Source organism: Rhipicephalus sanguineus, chromosome 1 (genome assembly GCF_013339695.2).
Source record: "Rhipicephalus sanguineus isolate Rsan-2018 chromosome 1, BIME_Rsan_1.4, whole genome shotgun sequence".
Taxonomy (NCBI): domain Eukaryota; kingdom Metazoa; phylum Arthropoda; class Arachnida; order Ixodida; family Ixodidae; genus Rhipicephalus; species Rhipicephalus sanguineus.
Window position 1 is genome coordinate 79,887,527 of NC_051176.1, and position 19,370 is coordinate 79,906,896.

The window sequence follows — 19,370 nt, forward strand, 5'->3', positions numbered from 1 at the left end:
CAGTGCCGGCCGTTCTCTCCCTATAAAGACCCATTACGCGAGCTCGCGCGAAGAAAACACGGACGTTTCTCCTGGCCCCGTTCGTCGGTATCGGGAGGGGAGATGTTGCGAAAACAAGGAGCAGCCTGGCAAAACGGAAAAGGCCTCTAAGCTCGTCCTTTTATTCGTCGAACTGTACTACGGCCAGTTTCTGCCGGGGCCCCAAGGGCAAAGAGATCTAACACGTGCTCCGACAACGTTGACCACCGTACAGGCAGGAGATACATCGGAGAGAGAGAGAACGTGAACGATCACTGCGCGAAGGCGCACTTTTGGCAAGTATATCATGATGTAACCTCGATGCAGCCTTCACCTTCGCGGGTGAAAATCAAGGAGAGTCACTTTCCTTTCTTGTACAGTTCGAGCAAGAGTATGAGAGAGTGAAGCGAAAAGGAACAACCTCAAACAAAGAAAGAAACACGCCTCAAAACATGTCACACAACACAGGATCGCGATTCGAGGGAGGATATAGAACGAACGAGGGGAACGCGTGGTTTTACGTGGAGATGGAAACGGCGGCGAAGACCAACCGTATACGCGCGGGCACCTGTGTGCGCCGGCACTTATCCTCACCAGAAAGAAGATTAGCTCTATTTGGAAAGGGGCGAATCGTGGCTTTGACGTTCGAGCCTCGCCAGCTCAAATGGAGTGTGTGCGGTAAAAAAAAAGAAGAAGAAAATAAAGGGGCCAGTTTGCAGAAGAGAAACCAAAGATTACACCTCGAATGCACCTTCACAAATTCCGAAACCACACGAACTAAGCGTGACGAGAGGAACTTTGAAAGAGCTAGCCGCCTTCGTGAGGCTTTATTTAAAGCTTAAGCTGACAACCGTGTAAGTGGCCCTCCCACAGCGTGTCAACCCACCCTGCGCGTATTATGTGTGGCTCCCACTGTTTGCCCTGTTTCTTGACACATGCTCACCGTGTTGTTAGCTCACACATATAGGGCCCCTTGGCTTGCATAAGCATCGGCCGCATGTCAGTCACTGCCACGATATCGGTGTGTTTTATTTCGTTATCCACATAAAATGGCGTCAGAAGCAAATAACACCACTGTTTTCGAAAAACAGTGCGAGGCAATTGGCTGCACTCACCGCACCGCTAAATAAGAGGTGCTCGAAGCGGAAGCACTTCGGCTTTTCGATTACACAGGCAGATATTACAGCGTAAAATAAGCGGCTAACTGTACACCACGTTTCTCTGGCCTTTTCTTCAATTCCTTTGTCAGTGGTCCTGCGGTGCGTCTTTTATTTGTTCAAGCGACCAAGGCTGATGTGGATCCAGCCTTAATCTGCTGTCGGCTTCTTGTTATACTGTTACCAAATGCGAGCATATAATATCGAAATGCTCTCAACTCTAGTGAATATATAAGATCAACCGGTTTCTATTAGTTGCCACTTGATGAGACGCTAATCCTCACTCGCATCGAACATTAGACACTCGGCGTTGACGATGCGTCGGGCACCGGCCGGTTGGCAGCGTAAATACTGCTTACAGTTGAGGCATACAGATGCGGCTTTTTTTTTCATGGTTCTGTCCCGAGATGGCGCTTTTCCCCCTGCCTATTGAAACGGCTAGAACGTTAGTCGAGATGCTTTTCAGCTCGTGGCTTCCTCCAATTTATACAAAAACGACATTTACACCCCTAGAAGAGTCGCCGGCGTGCTGTTTATTAGGGCAGCAATGTGCTGCAGATATCGCGGAGACTTCAACACGAGTGATGCAAAAAAAAAAAAAAAAAATTCATCATCACGTGATGACGTCGCCATATAACATCATCACGTGACGTCATGCATTGAATTCACGTCACGATGCCATGCCTATGTATTGATGCCATCAATACATCGACTGAGAAGAAAAAGAAGAATAAGGCGAATGCATGAAGGACCCTGTGAGATTTTCGTTTGAGGAGTGATTTCCTCGAGAGTAACCCGGCCCCGCACTGTTGGGTATATAGCATTGCTATCGGTGACGCGACTGAATCTGTCACACGCGCGGCCTTGTGGGCCGAGGCTCACGCACGAGAGCGTCGCCGGTAGGGGGGGGGGGTGCTGACACGACGGGGGTCCCAATCGTCGGCGCGGAAAAGAGGGGCGCCGGCGGGCCGCTGGCGGCCGCGCCAGCCAGGCTCCAAATTGAAGCCGTAGCTCGGGGTTGAGGTCGGTCCAAAATACACGTCGCCCGAGACGCGGTCTCGGCGGCGCCCCCCTCGCCAAGCACGTAACGACGAGGGCGCGCCGCACACCCTGTCCACCCCGAGAAGGCGCCAGCTGCGACGACACGCTCGAAGCCTCGTTTGGGAAGAAGAAGGGAGGCATGTGCGCTACGCGGTCGAGAATGCATGCGGTGCGTCACGTTATCAGGTGAGCACCGCTGCACATGAAAACGACAGAGCTTTAACACGTTCCCGTATGTGCAGATACAATAATAGCAGTTGTTGCCATTACACATATGGGACCGACAAAATGCGCCATTGGTGGAGGGTGATGGGGTATGGGAGAGGAGTGTGCAGAAATAACTTTATTTTAGAATGGTCGAATAGGCTGGAAGCATTTATTATAGACTGCTATCGCGCTTGCCAGCGCGACTTCGATAGGCGATCACCCGCAATGTATTGATGACGCGTACTGCGTTAGCCGTCTTCGCAATGCAATGCGTGCTATACGCAGCCATATGCGGTGGTACCCTTACTATAGCCTATATACTTAATGTGTAACATCGATCGTACGAGCATGCAGGTCCCTACCACGCTCCAACTTCGAAGTTGCTTGTATAAATTGTAATCGCTGTATAATTTCTGCGGCGTGGGCGTGCCCTACTGTTTCTATAATACTCAGGCTTATACACGCCGCGAAATGATGGGACGGCTGGGCCTCGGAAGTTGAACTTGTACTTTGCCCCACTCATGGCTTAAATGCATACTAAGGAAGTAACAACTGCCACAAGCCGAGCAGCAAATTCAGTATACATGCAGGAGTAGCGTATGGTATACACTCATACTATAAACCTGACTGCTGGCGCTTGTATTGACGAGCGCCAACACCGAAGTGTATAGCCTCAGTCGTCTGCTGCATGTCGCCCTTTGCACTATAAGTATAAGCAAACATCAGATTACGCACGCACACGAACACACCCACTATATTTATCTATATATATACATATATGGAAGCAAACTGGAAGAAGTCTGGTTAATCCTCCTATTTTTCCTTCATTCCGTGCATCTGTCTGGTTTATGTAAACATCACAATACATACACATGTTATAAGCATCTACATATCAAAGTAACCCAACCCGATAACTCTCTGCAAGGAAATGCCCTGATTCTGTCGAGGTACACCTCCCTATCGGTATAGCGGTACATGACCACGGTCTAAATATGTTCCCAATCACTTGCGTCTGTACTGCTTAATTCCTACTGAAAACGAATTCGTTGTTGACCATATTATGGGTAGTCTATATGAGCAAGTCCTCCATAGAGAGGCGTCCGGTTTGTCACATCACGTGCATTTTTAAGGCATCTTCTTTTTCAGGAAAGTTATAGGCACATGTAGTCATAGAAAAATCATCTCAACAACAACAACAACAAGAAAGTTCGCTAAAGTGAACTAACGGCAGATGCGACAGCAAGTACAGGAATTAAATGACTGAAGTTAATAGAAAGCATACTATAAAAGCGAAATTGTCATTCCGAAAAGAAGGGACACGAAATCCACTCGGAAAGCGGGAATCGCGTTAACCCTTTCATCACCAACTCGACAACTGCGGCAGCGACGAATGTGAGCAGAGAGAGAGAGAGAGAGAAAAAAAAATAATAACGCGAGTCATTCGTTTGTTGTGACGTCTTCACGGCCCAACGTCGCGTCGCGCAGCGCGCGGTGTTCGGACCCTGAGCAAGCAGCTGGCGCGATTCAATACTAAAGACCCGCGAGGAGAAAGCGCCGCAAGCGCGGCCAGCCCACTGCTCCAGTTCATTCAGCATGCTGACTGCCGAAAACGCGCGGCGGCGCACGTGCGTGTGTGCGCTGCTCGCGATGGCGTGCGGCGATTGGACGACCCCATTCGGTGGCTGCCAAGTGCCTGGCGCCCGGACCCGCGTTCCAAAGCGCGCGCGCTGCAACCGCGGGGCCTTCTCGCGGGTCGCTGGGTCAAAGCACCCCCGCGGGGAAAGCTTCCCTGGAAAGCCGCCGCCGTCACTTCTGCCGGTTCCTGTCACCCGACCACGGGCTCTCCCCACACGTCATCGAGGCCCCGATTGCGCGATCCGTCAACCCGCCGGTTACGCAATGTTGCGTCATGACAGGTGCGCCGTTGGCCTGAGGATATGCACGTATGCGCGCGTGGCGCTGACAGTCGCTAACGCCACCAACGCGTATACTGTATCTCTCTCGATCCTCTGACTCCCCGCGGGACAACTCAGGCACGTATTGTTGCTTTTCAGTTTTTGTGGCATTGCCTACAGGCATATACGTCGGCAGAATAAACGAAACTCGCTCAAAACACAATCACGAAATATATTTCCGTTTTATGGGCTCACTCAGTCATAGAGTTTCCTAAATACACTAGAGGGAACTCTGGCGCTAGTGTCTATGGGAGCTGCAACGCATGGCGCTTCAGCCAGCATGGGAATGATGGGTAGTACACGAATTTATCTAAACTTCGTTCTTTCGGCTCCGTTTGGCTCCGCGTCGCCTGAATCCGCTTTGTCGCAAGACGAAGATCAGCAAGCGTTCAGCAGTTCCACTTCACCACTTGACCTTTTTTGGCTCACCAATTCAAATATGGTCACTAAGTTCACAGTGATCCATCCTTTTACCCGAAACAAAACCAAAACACAACAATAAACAAAGCCACAAGTGCGTACGAAGCCCGAAAGCACGAAGACTAGGCAAATCCGTGTACTATCCATCATTCCCATGGTGGCTGAACGATGGCAGTGCCAGAATTCCCTCTATAGTTAATATTAGGAAACTTTATGCACTCAGTCGCGCCTCACTCGGATTCAGACTCGCCGAAATCCTGCTCACTTGGGTTCATCGAAACAACTACACTCAGCCAGGGTCACTTGGCCTCACACTCCGCAATACTGTATACCCAGCCGGGCTCGCTCAATCGGACTCAAATTAACGGATCAATCTGGGTCTGAACGAGTCGACTTATGGGCCAGTTTTCGGACTTATGCCGACCGTTATGTCACTCCTCACTGTTTTTTTTTTTTCCAGTGACGATGTCCGACAAAGATGTAGGATATATATTCTGTTCTGTCGTAATTTTTTCACGGTGCATACCGGATTTCCCATGCGTAAACTTGGGGCATTCGATACGCGGTAGATTTTCTTCGCTGCTAACGACCATATTGGTCTCGCTATATAGATCAAATCGGTGAGAATTTCCCCAAAGATTTGATTCCAATAACGCGCTTTAAAGAGCTACACTTTCGTAAAGTTCCTTATGTGTCCTGTATACATCCCACCAGGTATGAAAAACTGACGCATTCGGTTCCAGGCTAAGTTTGAAGAAATTATTGAAAGCAATATATGTGCACGGTTTTGTACTCTGCAGCCGCATCGTGCTGGCTGTACTACAAAACAAAACAGAACAACACAGAACAAGCCGTAGACATTTGCTTGGTCGCCGATGAAAGACAAGAAGGGCCCCTCGATCCTGTGGCCATCGGTGGCTCCGTGGAAACGCTGTTACACTTGTGTGACGAGGACATTTGTTCGCAACACAAGTCAATGGCAGGAAAACGTCGGACGTTGAGAAATAGGGGATTATACGATTCGGGATATATATCTTTCGCTGGAGACACACGGTAGCGTACCTGAATGGAGTACAGGTGATCCACCTCCAGTCACACGCCTTTATAACAAAGTGCTCCGGACCTTCAGAGAACTTCGTTTCGGAGTTCGCGCACCGTATATAGCTCCCACAGTAAGCCAGGACGTATCAGAAATCTTTCATTATGCATGGTCAGTTCGTTGTCGAGTCGTTCGTTGCATAGATGCACTCGAATGTACGCAAAGATGTCCCTGGCTAGCCTAATTAGGTATACACTGTCCGGTAAAATCCTTTGGCAGTGACGGTGAACGATGTATACAGGTATACGCCTTTCAGATAGATTCACAAGTATTCCATTAAGTATACGAGCAATGCTTAGCAAGGGATGCAGTCAATCTCAGTGTTCGACATACATATGCAGGTGACATATGGATAGAAGGGGCCCTAATTCAAGGTTTAAACCGAGCAGTTGCAGGTTTACGAAGTTGTCATATATATTATGAACTATAGCCTATACAGTTCATATGCTCGCATTGGTAGGTATCCATCTCGCTACGATTCTGTTGCTTAGCTGACTGGAAGTTCTCGCGAATAGACATCGGATTAAATGGACTTCGGCAATTGGTGCTCCTGACGTCCGGTCACCTGTGTTTTGGTTATGTAGAGTCAGGGCTCTTTATAAATCACCTCGCGAACACCATCAAAAGTTTTGTTACAAAGGGCAATTTTACATCGGCTGGTCGCCTTTGTGTGGACTGTCTACAAGTTTCCGTTGGAACAACTGCCGCATAAAAGCTTTTTGCGAGTTTACTGGCCACTGGGATAAGGGACGTCCATATATGTACGGCTGATTTGGTTAAACACGGCCTATGTGAGTGCCCTCTGAATCCGTATTCTCGGGCACGCGGGTTCGATTCCCGGCCGTGGCGGCCGCGTTTCGATGGGGGCAAAATGCAAGGACACCCGTGTACTTACATTATAGGGGCACTTTTAAGAACCCCAGGGGATCAGAACCATTCTAAAGCCCCCCACTACGACCTCATGATCATGTGGTGAATTTTTCACCTAAAACTCTAGCAATTATTATTGAATATTACCCCTTGGGAAATGATCCCGCCCTCTCTTATTTTTATCTACTTGCGTTATGCAGCGTACGTTGGCCGATGCCTCCAGTGATGACTCTAATAACTACCAATATTCGCAAAAAAAAAAAAAAGATATCTGTAAGTTTTCTTGCTCAGCGGCGGTCGTCCCGTGTTCATGCCGACCACTGTCAGTGACCACGGGTGTCCGATCGTCGCGGTCAATGAGCAAGCAATCATGTTCGTGTGAGGAAAGTGTTCGGAACCGCGCTCAGCGACGGCGATGTCATCATGTGGCCGCCGCAAATCTTCGATGAAACACGAACTATACGTTAAAGTCCAGGCATCTTGAAGTTCACTGAAACTCGTAATTACGGATATTCCCGTTGATACAATGGTTACGGTGCCGGGCTGCTAAGCCGAAGGTCGCGGGTTCGATCCCGGCCGCGCCGATCGCATTTCGATGGAGGCCAAATGCTAGAGGCTCGTGTATTGTGCGATGTCAGGGCACGTTAAAGAACACCAGATGTTCGAAATTTCCAGAGCCCTCCTCTACGGCATGCCTCATAATCATATCACGCGCACCCAGTAAAAAGTGTTGCCACCCCCATTGGTCAGCTTATAAAGGTATATGGGTTGTAATGTCAAAAGCTTGACATAGTATTGCAGAATGCCCATTCCATAAGTACAAACATATAAATATGACCGAGCCTCGCTCTTCAAGAAATGTGTCCAAATTCCTTAAAAATCAGGAAAATGGGATATTTGCTCGCTGCCTTCACAATTGCGTTTTCTGTAGCGGCAGGCATCTTAAGATGGTTAACTACATCATTTGGGACAGTAATCAAAAAAGTTAAATTAATCAATTTTTTAATTAGTGGAGTTCACCGGTTATGTCAAATGGGAGAATTGAAGTTCATTGTGCGAAGTACCCATCCCAGCTTTGAGATACAGAAAAAGCGGCCTCCAGTAATTACTGCGGCGTAACGAAATGAATTTTTCACCTAAAACTCTAGCAATTATTATTGAATATTACCCCTTGGGAAATGATCCCGCCCTCTCTTATTTTTATCTACTTGCGTTATGCAGCGTACGTTGGCCGATGCCTCCAGTGATGACTCTAATAACTACCAATATTCGCAAAAAAAAAAAAAAAGATATCTGTAAGTTTTCTTGCTCAGCGGCGGTCGTCCCGTGTTCATGCCGACCACTGTCAGTGACCACGGGTGTCCGATCGTCGCGGTCAATGAGCAAGCAATCATGTTCGTGTGAGGAAAGTGTTCGGAACCGCGCTCAGCGACGGCGATGTCATCATGTGGCCGCCGCAAATCTTCGATGAAACACGAACTATACGTTAAAGTCCAGGCATCTTGAAGTTCACTGAAACTCGTAATTACGGATATTCCCGTTGATACAATGGTTACGGTGCCGGGCTGCTAAGCCGAAGGTCGCGGGTTCGATCCCGGCCGCGCCGATCGCATTTCGATGGAGGCCAAATGCTAGAGGCTCGTGTATTGTGCGATGTCAGGGCACGTTAAAGAACACCAGATGTTCGAAATTTCCAGAGCCCTCCTCTACGGCATGCCTCATAATCATATCACGCGCACCCAGTAAAAAGTGTTGCCACCCCCATTGGTCAGCTTATAAAGGTATATGGGTTGTAATGTCAAAAGCTTGACATAGTATTGCAGAATGCCCATTCCATAAGTACAAACATATAAATATGACCGAGCCTCGCTCTTCAAGAAATGTGTCCAAATTCCTTAAAAATCAGGAAAATGGGATATTTGCTCGCTGCCTTCACAATTGCGTTTTCTGTAGCGGCAGGCATCTTAAGATGGTTAACTACATCATTTGGGACAGTAATCAAAAAAGTTAAATTAATCAATTTTTTAATTAGTGGAGTTCACCGGTTATGTCAAATGGGAGAATTGAAGTTCATTGTGCGAAGTACCCATCCCAGCTTTGAGATACAGAAAAAGCGGCCTCCAGTAATTACTGCGGCGTAACGAAATTCAACCATATTCAACAGCGAAACCGAAACCGAAGCACCGATGAGCGCAACAAGCAGACGACCGGAATGGCATTGCTGTTCCAAGACAACGATTACAGAGGTGTAGTTCTTCCTCGTTCGTTAACGCATGTGCACCATGCGAGCTATAATTGCGAGCGCAGCCTACACACCCACACAATGAAGCCAGTTGATGGTTGATACAACGACGCTAACTCATTCTGGAAGTCTCAGAAGAATATGGCAGTTGCGCTCTTTCTCGTTTCAGTTTCACCGCTTAATTTGGGTGAATTTATTTACTTCGCAATTATTGCTAAAGGCCTCTTTTTGGAAATCTCAAAGCTGCAATGGGTTCTTCGCAAGAAGGACTTCAATTCTCCCATTTGACATAACCGCCTAACTCCATTAATTAAACAGTTAATTACTCTAACATTCTTAATTACTGACCCAAATGATGTCTTTAGCCATCTTAAGATGCCTGTGGCTACAGAAGACGTAATTGTGAAGACATCGAACAAATATCGCATTTCCCTGATTTTTGAGGATTTTCGACACACTTCTTGAAACAGCCGGTACATGAGGGACAAAATTGGAGAAACATTTTCTTCTGCCTGTTATTTTTTCACAATTTGCATTATTTCTTCCTGGCGACGGAAATAGGCCTCCAACGCTCAAGTTTGTGCAGCGCCGTCCGCCGCCCCAGCGGAGAGAGGGGAAAACTCCGGTAGCTGGGACGGGTCGCTCTTGCTTGGTTTTCCCATCGCGCGCGCGGAGAACGTGCTCCCCGGGCCTTTTATCTCGCATTTTTCACGCTATGGGTGCCCTTCCTTCGTCGTACTCGAAAGCAGGCACGCAGTCCTGCTGCATTGTGAACAGTCACAAAAGTTTAAAAATGTCGAAGAGCCGAAAACTTCCTGTCATGTTCTACCGTTTCCAATGCAAGCAGTCCGAGGAGCAGAGGCGTCAAGAGTGGATTATGGCAGTTCGCCGCTATGCTTTCGCGGTCTTGTCACCTTGAAGCAGTTTTTGTCGTACACAGTATTACGAACTATTAACGGGGAGAAACGCGATGATCGTGCTCATTTGAAAGGGAAGTGCGTTTGTGAACCGAAGTTACAACAAATAGACAGCCGCTGTACGTTTCGAGATTGCGCGCTGGCTTTCCGAGTCAACCATTTGTAATGTTACAGCAGTGGAGCATTTGGGCTTATTACACCACAGTTTAAATAACGTACCGTGAGTACTAAGTGTTTAATTCAGCTGATTGCGGTACATTTCCCGTCGCGGCTCCCTGTAAACAGAATTAAGCTGTATGTTTGCACTGAGCGTTTATATTGGCCTTGCATGCGACACGCCGTGATTGCTTAGAAGGCTGAAGTGTTGCGCTGCTAAAATCATGGTCATGGGTTCGATTCACGCATACAGCAGCTGCATTTCGATGGGAGCGAAATGCACTAACACCGGCGTACTTAGATTTACGTACACGTTAAAGAAACCCAGGTGGCCGAAATTAATCCGAATTAATCCACCACGGCGTGCCTCGTATTAATGTCATGCGTTCGGCACGTAATAAAAAGCCTTGCATGCCGCTTTGGAAACGAGCTGAAAAAAGAACCAAGGTGGCAATTAAATTTTCGATGGCTTCGCGAATTCAGATGCGCTTATTATTGGGCACAAATATCGGCATAATCATAAACATGCGCGATCCCAGTGGGTATTGTATAGTATCAAAGGCGTAGCCAGAAATTTTTTCGGGGGGGGGGGGGGTCCAACCATACTTTATGTATGTTTGTGCGTGCGTTTGTATGTGTGCGTGTACATATACGCAAGCAAAATTGAAAATTTTCGGGGAGGGTCTGAACCCCCCCCCCCCCCTTGGCTACGCCCCTGTATAGTATGATGCTGACCAAGCGAGCTGTCGAAACAACCAAAGCGACATTCGAATAAGCGAACACGGTGCGTGATCAGGCGTCGATATTATTCGAAATGAAACACGCCTCTGCAAGAAACATGCATCGTCGAAGTGGGCATGAAATTTTATTTATTTTTTGTTTGCGTATATCATTATGCTGTCAAAGGGAGCTCTAAAAATATCCAAGGCGACATTAAACTTGCGATCCGACGTTGTTATCATTCGATGCAAACCTCGGCAAAAGTGAAACTCCCACGAAACTGAACACTGCGCATTGCGATGCAGCCAGTGACTCAACAGGGAAGATGTAAATTTATGCTCTTCACACTGAGCTCATAATAAATTTAAAGCCGCACGACAAACTTGGCATCCAAGCAATTGAAAAGTTATCAATAGAAAACGCACGCGAAAGCGTGCTGGATGGTTGCTGACAGCTCCGAGTATACACGACTGCCGCAACGAATGTGCGTTTTACCGGTAACATAATTACAGAACTCGCGCAGTCACCTCCCTACTCATGTCAAAGAAATGTGCCCGTTCAGCATCTGCACGCACGTAGCGCTCGCACAAACAGCATCGCCCTTGACGACCTGCTCGGTCCCGAAAAGGTGGTCGATCAACCGTCCTCCTCTGGTAAGATTCCATCTCTGGGATCTTTCTAAACCTTCAGAGCAAGCGACACGTGAAGCTGCACGTGCCCGGCGAGCAGAGAACAGCGCGTGCAGGGTGCCTGAATGTGCGGAGACAGCGCAGTCGAAAGGCTGGTGTGGGGACAGGAGCGACCGGTTTTCGCAAGAAAGGCGGCGAAACGCGTGCGACGCAGCGCCCCCTGGCCGAGCTTGGGAGGCCTATGGTTAGCGTTAAAATCCACGTATCTCACACTGTAGAAGAGGGTAACGGGGCTATGCGTTACGTTCTTTACACACATCTACGGAACGCTGTTTAAGCCCACCAAGTGATTGTTTCTCGCGCAGTAGTGAGCAAAGTTATGCCGCACGTGCCAGATGCTCGTGGCGGCGCCTCCCCGCCGCTCCTCCACCCCCTCCCCTTCGTTCAAAATAAAATGTAAGGCGTCCGTGTGTGTTTGCAGCACGGTCTTCGTCCCGCGCTTGCAACGACAACCGCGCGCGTTTCGAGAGCATGTGCGGGGAGAGGCGATCGACTGTGCGTTATCTTAAACGCATCGCGCTCGGACAGCGCGCTGAGAGCGCTGGCGACACGTTTCCGCGTGTTCTACACGCGCGGAGTTTTCTCTCTTTTTTAAGTACTTTTCTTTTTTCTGCGCTCAATGAAAAGAAAACAAGGTATAAGCGAAGCCACGCCGCGTACAGTTCACGCGCTGGCCGGCTCGTGCGCTTGCCTGCCGCGTGCTTGCAGGGCGCGTGCGGTAGACCTGCAGTCTTGCACGTGCGGCTTGTAGCCGTCGCGTGCCGCGCTCGTGCTGCAGCGGGGGGAAGCGAACAATGGCGACTCGCGGGGGTGTCGTCCCGACGCCCGTCGCGGGAGAAGCACCGTAACCCGATCCCGGCTGCGGGGCCAAGTGTGTGCCGCCCGGGGACGGTGGGGAGGAAGACGCCGCGCCGCTGCTATTTCAGACGCCTCTCCGGGCGCCTCCTCTCCTCGGGGCTCGAACCTCGGCGTTGCGTGCGCGCATGCATCCGTGAACTGCGGAGTCCAGCGAGGACTCGACTCTCTCTCTCTCTCTCTCTCCACTCTCGCAGTGCAGCGCCTCCCGCAGTCCGTCCGTCACGGGAATCGTCACGCTCGACGGAGGAGGCCGTGCGACAGTATGTACCTGCGGGACTGCGAATAGGACGGAGCTGCACGAGCGCAGGAACGGGCGGTTGGAGTTCGGACGCGACTGAGAGACGCGGGGAGGAAAGCGGCGTGACACGCCGGGCGACCGGGGCTCGGCACTCGCGCTTCGTCGGCAGAAAAAACTGGGACCCGTTGCTCGAAGGAGATGTGTGCGACAAGAAAATAGAAAGAATTTAAAAAATAAGAGAGAGCATTTTGCGGAGGGTCAAAATCCGCTTACACCCCTTGACCCCGATTCTTAAGTAGCATTTTTCGATCGTACACTGACACCATTTTTTTTTTTGAAAAATTCCTTGCCTTCTTTTCGAGTGAGGGACAAAAGGGGAAGGTGACGCGCTTGTAATCGTGACGACTTTATCAAAATATGCTATATATATATTAACCCCGAAAGAATTCTCGTAATTAACACAGTCGCCATGTTCGCCCCTAGGTCACTGGCGTCCGACAGTAGTGAAGCGTTTCCCTGTTAAACGAAGAACCGGCGACGTAGCGAGCATCGGGAAACGTCACCGGATACCCGGTCCTTGTGCCTCTTTTTTATTTTTTTTTTAAATAAGTATAATAGGTAAAGAAACGCTTCTCTCCTGACGTATATACGCCATGAAGGCGACAGTGTAAATATGACGTTCCCTGTACGGCATTACACGCAACAGTTGACCGAATCATGGATCCATGAAATCGAAACCGCGAGAGTCGAAATATGGTACAAATAGCAAACATCCATCCTTCACGAACACTAATCAGCAATTGACTCACGCTTTAATATTCATTCCGCTTAAGTTTCGCTTAGAGAAATGTCGACATTTCTGGTTTGCTCGCAATGGTTTCACTACATGATGCTGGGTCTACACCCAATAATAAATAAATAAATAAATAAATAAATAAATAAAACATTCGTACTATTGTTCTTGTCGTTAAGAAGACAATCAGAACAAGGTAAAGGCGACCTCACGCTGAAGTCTGTCTTCCAATATATGTTTTTAAATGTTATTCTCATGACACTTGGCTGTCCGAAGGGCCCGAGCCGTAGTGGAGGAGCTACATCTTCCTGTGCCGACCTGGGTGGAGCCACTGACCGGGTGAAGAGATGGATCGAGCCTCTTCGCTTCCACGCCTGATCCCGATCCCTTTGGTGTTCTTGAATAAAGTTCCTCGCTCGCTCGCTCATGACATTTTTGTGCTCATCTACATTTTTATTATGTTGTTTTCTATCTAACTCTCATTCATCCGCTAGCGCCTGACCTGGAGTAGCATGCCAGGCCTGTCATTATAGGTAACCTCTCCAGAAATCATTATACTTGGCTTCTCCGTCTCTCTCTCAGTATGTTGTGGATAGAACGCAATATCAATTTTAGAGCAACAGCAAAAGAAAAAAAAACGATCGCATGAGGAGGAAGCGGGGTGGGTTGTAGGGTAAGGTTATGACGAGAAAAAAAAAGTGAACATAAGAAAATCATGGATAGAACACATCACAGGCACGCGACAAAAAAGGCAAGGTGTGGGAGTCTATGCAGCATGTTATTATATTCGCGTGTCCCTTTAACGAGCCTCGGCTGAGAATGTACACCTGAGGGGGGACAAATGAACGGGACGAGTAAAAAGAATACCCCCCCGCCCCCCCACCCCACTCGTTTTTGTCTCTCGCGGCTTATTTTTGCTGGGCCGACGAGAGGGCGGCCAGTTCCCCGCTGCCAGGGCTGCTGTGCCCAACGGGGCCGCCCGGTGCGGGGGAGGGAGCCGGCTGGCCTTGTCTCCAGCTGGGCGCGACGGACGAGACTAGTTTTGCCACCGCGCGTGCGACCTTAGGCGCGGGTGCCTGTTTCAATTGGGGTCCTCAGCTGAGCTGCAGCCGGTGCTTGATCCACTTGCGCCGTCGACTGAAACGCCGACCGAGCTCGAGCCCGCGGCGAGAGCAGCTGACGACGGTGGCGCGCTTCGTCTGGCCCTTCTACAACAAGTGCGCTACGCACGTTGCGTAGAAAGTTGCCTCACACAAGAGTCCTTTTCTAAGGCATATGTGATAGTGCACGTATGATCTCACGCTTAGTATATTTTCCACAAGCATATCTGCAGTGAAATTTCGGGGTTTGACACAGAGCGCGCCTTTAATATTCACCCTATCCCTGTAATTTTCTGACACGGTTATGGCACGTGTCACGATAATAATAATAATAATAATATCTGGGGTTTAACGTCCCAAAACCACGACATGATTATGAGAGACGCCGTAGTGGAGGGCTCCGGAAATTTCGACCACCTGGGGTTCTTTAACGTGCACCTAAATCTAAGTACACGGGCCTCAAACATTTTCGCCTCCATCGAAAATGCAGCCGCCGCGGCCGGGATTCGATCCCGCGACCTTCAGGTCAGCAGCCGAGCGCCATAACCACTAGACCACCGCGGCGGGGCGCGTGTCACGATAATGTCAGTGGAAAAGGCACTGCGTGCAAGAAATCTCATAATAACTGTTGGGATTAACGTCCCAAAACCACGATGTGATTGTGAGAGACGCCGCACTGGAGGGCTCCAGAAATTCAGGGCACCTGGGGTTCATCTAACATGCACCTAAATCTAAGTACACGGGCCTCTAGCACTGTGCCTCCATCGAAATGCGGCCGCCGCGGCCGGGATTCGATCCCACGCGACCCTCGGGTCGTGCAGGAAATCCATATAGGATTCGGGCTCGCGTCCCACCGGCTGTTCTCGCCCGATACCACGGCGTTCACGCCGTGCCCCGCGCCCGCTTATACGTGCACCTTCGCGACTTATAATGGTATCTGCAGATTGCCCCGACCGCTACCGGTTAATGCGAACGCTCGTTTGCCCCGAGTTCCGTTCTTCGCCGCAGCGATTCGGGCCCACCGCGTTAGCTGCCGGAGAATCGCGCGGCCATGACCCGTGCGGCATGCAGCCCCCGGACGTCCGCGGGCCTCGAGAAGAACGAGAATGCTAATGGCGACGGGACCAACGTCATGTGGCCGCCGCGCGCGTGCGCCGCCGATGCACGGCGGCAGCGCTGGGCCTGCCAGCGTCGACATGTCCTTCCCCGCCGCCCGATCCGCAGCGGGCGGTCGAGACGCGCCGACAAACGCCGTCGTCCTGTGGGCTGTTATATCCACCCCTCCTTCGTGCCGCGGCTAAGGTCGAGGCTGCTCGGGTATGTGCGCACCCCTCAGCATTCCGCTCGTGCAACACGGTCGGGTGGCGACAGAGGGCCCCGACGGACCGGCTGTCACTGCGACCGAAGAAGATTCCTTCCTCGTTGGCACACGCCGTCCGCGCTTGTCGCTAATCAATGGCCGTCGATGCAGCGACGCCTCGGCGCGGTTTTATACAAGTGCGGCGCCGTATCGCACGTCCTTTCGTCGTGCAAGTGCGTCTTCCCCGCACGGCTCGCACTCTCTGGCGCTTGCGACGCTTGTCTGTGCCCATAGGCGTGCACACAGGGGGGAGGGCAAGTCGGCCCCATATCTTTACTTAGTCAGACCTGCCCCGTCGTTGTTTAAAGCGCAGGGTCTTGGTCACACGTGTTTTTGATGATAATGGCGGCCGTGGATCCCCGATGTTGCATTCCAGGCACTGTCTACTTCCCAGCTTTACACCCGGAAAGCCGGGGACTAAACGCAGCCAGTTGTGAGAAACACGTCATCGCTTCCATTTTCCTTCTTTTCATACATTACTGAGCTCGTTCTCATTCAAACTCGTCCAAAGAGGAAGGTGGGGAGGGGGGGGGGCGTTCCGATGATACTTCGCTCCCCTTAATGAAGAATCCGGCGCACTCCTATGCGTGTGCATATACTTTAATCGGACGGTTTCCAATTATATCGTCAACGTAGCGCATTATCTGTGCCACCCTCGCATTCGTTTTCCGATACACTTCTGTGCTAAAAATAAAGAGACAAAAAAAGAAGGTTATGTTTCAATGCTGGCTGGGTGAAATTCGGGGGAATAGGATTGGTCGCAACTGCGCTTGTTTGCGTTCCTGACACTGTATGCCGAATTTGGAGGAAGAAAACACGGTGATGTAGCCCGTAGCCACCTGAACACTAACCGAAGAACAGCCGGATGTCAAGGTGTCAGGCTCTTCGACACCGAAGAGACGACGCAGCCTGATCGAACAGTAACGGGATGTGGTTATATTACCTGTAGATATATGTACCTGGAATAAAGATGCCACCCACCCAGGGCAAACAAAAAAGTGCTTGCTCAAAATAAACGTTTGTTCTCTCCAAGCTCTTCAAGGACTGCCGAGAATCACTGCTTACTCTAATGAACTGTATACGGTGCAGTAATGAAGTTTTAGTGCAAAATATAACGCGTAACTATAATCTGACAACATGAAACCTTAAGTACGGCGCGTATGTTTACCGAAGCGAAACAATAATTTATGGGCTAGTCTGAATGCGACCGGCATGCAGAGATCACACCGGCATTCCACAGGACGACATTTTTTAGTGATGGTCTTTTATCGTTAAAACTGTGACACTCAGACGCAACGACACACAAAGGCAATCACTCGTAATTGTCGTCCGAAATTGTCGGTATACAGTATATCTTCTGTGAGCCGCACTTCCGAGCGAATTTCTATACTGTGCTGCTACGCCTGTGCAGAGCGTCTAAAAACGTTGAAACTTACTCGAATTAGTGGCGAAGGCCATACGAGCGAGCAAAATTTCTGGTAATTGTATAGACTGCAGAGGTGCGGTGATACGCACGTTTTCTCACTTACACCTTTTCCCAACTGTTGGGGTGATGCTGAGTGTCCCGTCGAAGTTTTACATCACCGAACCGCCTGCATACTACTTCAAACTTAGTCGAAAAGTAACCAGAAAGGGCAACGTTGAAACAAGCGATTATAATAGCAATAGTATAGTGTATGGAACGAAGCAGGTCTAACCGGCCGAAACTCGGCGGAGACTGAAGAGTTGAGAGCTACGAGAAACCATGTGCCATAGTTTCCGAGCGGACTTCGTGTCTTGGATACCCATGTGTCAAAGTATCGAAATCGCGATGTTCGGTATAGTTGACCACATATGAAGAATGAATGTTGCCAAAAGGTGCGATCGTTGGCCGGTAGCTGCTCGTTAGCTCACTTTTACTCGCTCTTTGAACGAATAATGTTGCCAGCATAGCAAGTTAAGGATGACTTGGGTAAGGCGTATAATACACACGACCTGCTTCCGCCGTGTCCGAGTAGTCATTACTCGAGGTGAAGGTGAGCAGTGGCATGCAAAAGGAAGAAGGCATCAGCGACACCGGTGGCCGCGGGTGTAGGTAGGTCGCAGTGCTCAGCGAAATGACCTCATATAACGGCACCTCGCTTGTATATCTAGCAGGGGAAACCGGACGGAGCGAATGTGCAGCCGTTACCCGCGCCGGGTCTTCGAAACCGGATTCCGCGCTGTTTTGGCGGATTAGTAGCTGGGCTCGCGCACTCGGCTCGGTGTTGTCCTTTCGCAAGAAAATGAAGGAATCGCCGGGGGAAGGTCGCGCCTTAACAAGCGCGGGCCGCCGCCGCAATTAATCTGGCGACCGCGTGTCACTGGCGGGCGCGCCCACCGCAAGCGGCGCCTCCCCCCGGCGGTCCTGAAAATCACAGGCCCCGAAGTTCGCACGACGATCGCTGGTTATGCGGAGGGGGAGAGGACGGGAGGGGGGGGGGGGGGCACTGGCTGCCGCTTCGCGGGGGCGCGCATAACCGTTGCCGCCGAATAAGTAAGGACACGAGTGATGTCCCTGGGCGAGGAGGAAGTACGAGAGGTCCCCGCCCCATTTTCCTCACTCCATCACTCTTGCCGGCGAGCCAAACCCCCGCACTGAGCACACAAAAGCAAGCGGCGATGATTTCTTACCCCTCCTGAAAATCATACCTCCGAAAATGGCCGCGAAACCCAGAACACCCAGGTCCGTCGAAAAGTTAATTAACATCGCGCGGCGCGCGCGCGCGCTTGGCTACCACCGCTATTAGAGAAAACGCGCCGGCGAAACAAACACTCCCCCCCCCCCCTCCCCCCTTCCATCTTCACTGGGCCTCCTAGGCGAACAAAGAGAAGCCGGCTTCTCGGGCAGCCTGCGGCGGCGGCCGCGATACGCATCATGCTCGTCGTCTTCGCCCGGCGGTGGTGGTCTGCTGCCGGCGCGCCAGGGCTCACGACCTACCGCGTCGCTGCCCGGTCGGCTTCCCTTTACCGGTCCCCTGATTGCCGCCTCCGACTGACTCTCATAACTCACCCCGTAATAATACGTGCGAGTTGTCGTTAGGCTTCAAAATGCTAAGTACCCGCTGACGTCTCTGTGGAGTGCGTGTACGTGCGTGCGATTCCGCCGCCGCCCCACCTGCCCGAGCAATAAAGCCGTTCTCGCCAACGAAGCTAAGGTCCGTGCGCGCTGTGTGTTTGCTGGACACGCCTTCCGGGCGCGCGCATCATCTCCTCCGCGACTCGACCGAAGTCTCGAGCACGTAAAACGAGAGAAATGAGAGATACGTATAAATAGAGAAGAAGGAGATTGAAAGAAAAAGAAATCTTCTCTCAAGTGTTTTCTTCGCGCGTCTTTTCTGCCGGGGCCGTAAATAAAGTTGTCTTTTTGGCCCCGGCTGCGCGAAACCTTCCGGGTTATTTCCCTCTTGCTCCGCCGCGCGGCGCGTTCGTTTTATGCCGTTTCCCCCGCTCCCTTCTATCGACCGTGCATCTCGCAGTGCGCACGCTAACACACTGTTGCTTCGCTATGT

At 50.5% G+C, this 19,370-nt stretch overlaps 1 protein-coding gene and 1 non-coding gene across 4 annotated transcripts in view; both read right to left on the reverse strand.

Moving 5' to 3' along the window:
* Positions 1 to 19,370, reverse strand: part of LOC119393313 (protein vein) — a 135,089-nt gene that overhangs the window by 76,963 nt on the left and 38,756 nt on the right. The gene's annotated exons all lie outside the window — the stretch shown is intronic.
* Positions 14,972 to 15,044, reverse strand: Trnas-gcu (transfer RNA serine (anticodon GCU)). The gene has a single exon. It is a non-coding gene; the product is annotated as a tRNA-Ser (tRNA).